Genomic DNA, 3,767 nt, shown 5'->3' on the forward strand with positions numbered 1-3,767 from the left:
AGGTCTTTTGAGGCCCGAATCCGATCCTAAAACACTTAGACATGCCAAAAGAAGGATCGGGGTAGCTTTACATACCTTTCAAGCTCTTTACGCCTTTCCAAACTCACTTCCCGTTTCGTGAAAAATCTGCAAATGGTCAAGTTTACCAATTGTAAGTTATAGAGGCTACAAATTCAATTCAACTCATATTTGTCTACCGAAATTTCGGCAGCACTTCCCCTATACATATAGCACCCCCGAGAATTCAAATCGGCTCACAATCATCAACAACAACCCAAACAACAACATCAACATCAACATCAAACACTAGAAACACAATATGGCAACACTAGTTCTACTTGCCGACATAATGTCATTATCTTCATTTCAACTTCAATTTCCAAACCAATTTCAATGATTTCACATTCATTATCAAACTAGATCATCACAACATAGTTTAGAAGCGTTTCATATCATTTCCTTAAATTATACACACGATATACATAATATACGAACTTTCCGCCGAAGTCATAACTCATTCAAAACTTCTAATCTTTGGCATACATATTCATGACATGTTTTCATCTTCCAAATTCATCAATAATCATCATGACTTGCAACCTAACAACTTCATTTTCGCAATGTCGTAAGATCATACTAAAACGACATAAGCTTCTACATTACATTTCAATACTAACTTATATCATTCTATCTTCATTTACATTGTAAACATCACAATAACACACTAACATACTAAACAACTTAATTCATTACCATTCCAAGTCCACATATCCTACGGCCATATGCTCCATTCATCAACTTCAACCAAATTCATTTCACTTCCAATTCCCATATGCATTTCATCACAACCATAACTAGAATATAACATGAATTCAACACATTATAGCTATACAATTCATACATACACACGGCTACACATCATATTCCAAACCCACTTTACAAACTTCCATTTTTCCATACAATCAACACATTTCTATAGGCTACAACACAAACAAGACTTTATAACACAAGAATAAGGAATAAATTCTCACCTTTTCCTCAAGTCTTCTTCACTTGAACTTGTGTTCACTTTGATGAAATAAGGTCTCCTTTCTCCAAACCAACTACACCAAGTTGAAAAGGGCACTCACTTTAGTAGGAATCCAACAAGAACAAAATTTTAGAAGCAAGATTTTTGGAGTTGATTTTTCTATGGCCAAACCCGAATGGTCTCTTCTCTTTTACTCTTGTTTTGCTTTGCTCTTTCTCAAGTCTTCTAAGAGATAAGGATGATATATAATATAGTCCCTTAGTTAGTTTATCACATGGGAAATTAATAAAACATGGGCTTGGGCCACTAAGTTGGCCGGCCACCCTTCATCATTGGGCCTAATTTTTCTTTCAATTATTTGGGCCCAATGGATTATAATTCCCGTTTTGTAATTTCCGAAATTAATTTTTGAAATCCCAAATTTGCCCTTAGCGTTCCTCGACACTTCCATATTAATATTCTTTCATAACAACTCAAGGGTTACATAAATTCAATTATGACCTTATTTCATACAAGCCCAAATTATTTCCAATTTTCCAAAGGTGTGAAAACACAGGATATAACATCCTCCCCCCCTTTAGAACATTCGTCCTCGAATGTAAAATTAATCTTATAGGGCTTGAAAACACTTTGGGGGAGTTCATGGTTACAAACAACACATATGACATGCGATTGACATTGAAATGAAATTAAGCAGGGGTTTAAGGTTACCTGTGGACACAGGGAACAGATGAGGATATTTCTTCTTCATTTCTTCCTCGGACTCCCAGGTCATTTCCTCCCTATTATTATTCCGCCGCAGCACCTTAACAGAGGCTACATCCTTGTTCCGGAGCTTGCTTACCTGGCGGTCCAAAATGGCTACGGGCTGCTCCTCGTAAGATAACTGCTCCGTCACCTGAATATCATCCGCAGGAAATATCCTGGAGGGATCACCAATGCATTTGCGGAGCATAGACACATGGAATACCGGATGTACCGCTTCCAAATCTGATGGCAGATCTAACTCATAGGCGACATTTCCAATTTTTCTAATAATCTGATAAGGCCCAATATAACGCGGACTAAGCTTACCCTTTCTGCCGAATCGCATTACGCCTTTCATAGGCGATACCTTTAGAAATACCCAATCACCAACCTGGAATTCCAAAGGACGACGCCGTTTATCAGCGTATGATTTCTGTCGACTCTGGGCTGCCAATAGTCGCTCCCGGATAAGTTTCACCTTATCAACTGCCTGCTGGATCATATCTGGGCCGATTAATTCTGTCTCGCCAATATCAAACCAGCCAATAGGTGACCTGCATTTCCTACCGTATAAAGCCTCGTACGGAGCCATCTGGATGCTGGAATGGTAGCTGTTATTATAAGAAAATTCAATCAATGGCAAGTGATCCTCCCAGCTGCCTCTGAAATCAATAACGCAGGCCCGCAACATATCTTCAAGTGTCTGGATAGTGCGCTCGGCCTGTCCGTCACTCTGAGGATGAAAAGCTGTGCTCAGGCTTAGCTGAGTCCCTAGTCCTTCCTGAAAAGATCTCCAGAAGTTCGCTGTGAACTGAGCACCTCTGTCAGTGATAATAGATATAGGAACTCCATAAAGCTTCACTATTTCTTTAATATAAAGCCTGGCATAATCCTCGGCGGAATAAGTAGTTCTGACGGGGAGAAAATGGGCTGATTTTGTCAACCTATCAATAATAACCCAGATGGAATCATACTTCCGTGGAGTGCGAGGCAACCCTGTAATGAAGTCCATATTAATGATCTCCCACTTCCACGTCGGAATTTCCATTTCCTGCAACAGTCCACCTGGTTTCTGATGTTCAATTTTGACCTGTTGACAATTGGGACACTGGACGACGAATTCTGCGATATCCCATTTCATGCCATCCCACCAGTATAGGCATCGGAGATCATGGTATATCTTCGTAGACCCAGGATGGACCGAATAGCGAGCATAATGTGCCTCGCTCATAACCTGCTGCCGAAGACCTGCAATATCAGGTACACAGAACCTGCCCCTGAATAATAAAGTCCCGTCCGGAGTGAACTCGAACGGAGTCTTCTCCTTATCATAGGCTGTGTCTCTGTATCGTGCCAAAACAGGATCTTCATATTGATGCCGTTTGATATCTTCCTTAATAGATGATTCAGAAACCCCTCAGACAGAAATCCGTGTACCTCCAGAATCGGCTAGTCGAACCCCAAGATTAGCCAACTGATAAATGTCACGTACTATCTCTCTCCTGTCTGGCTGTAAATCTACCAAGCTGCCCATAGATTTCCGGCTAAGCGCATCTGCAACAACATTAGCCTTGCCCGGATTATACAGAATATCCACATCATAGTCTCTCAGGAGCTCCAGCCACCTCCGTTGCCGCAAATTAAGCTCTTTCTGCCTGAAAATATACTGGAGACTCTTATGATCTGTATAGATATCAACATGAACGCCATATAAATAATGTCTCCATATCTTCAGGGCATGGATCACCGCTGTAAGCTCCAGATCGTGAGTAGGATAATTCTTTTCATGCTTTTTCAATTGCCGAGAAGCATAAGCTATAACTCTGCCGTGCTGCATCAATACACAGCCCAATCCCACGCCAGAAGCGTCACAATAAATAACATATCCATCGGGTCCCTCTGGAAGAGTCAGAACTGGGGCTGTAGTCAGCTTCTCTTTCAGCAACTGGAAGCTTCGTTCACAAGCATCAGTCCACTGGAACTTGGCTCC

The sequence above is a fragment of the Lycium barbarum genome, chromosome 2 (assembly GCF_019175385.1).
Source record: "Lycium barbarum isolate Lr01 chromosome 2, ASM1917538v2, whole genome shotgun sequence".
NCBI classification, from domain to species: domain Eukaryota; kingdom Viridiplantae; phylum Streptophyta; class Magnoliopsida; order Solanales; family Solanaceae; genus Lycium; species Lycium barbarum.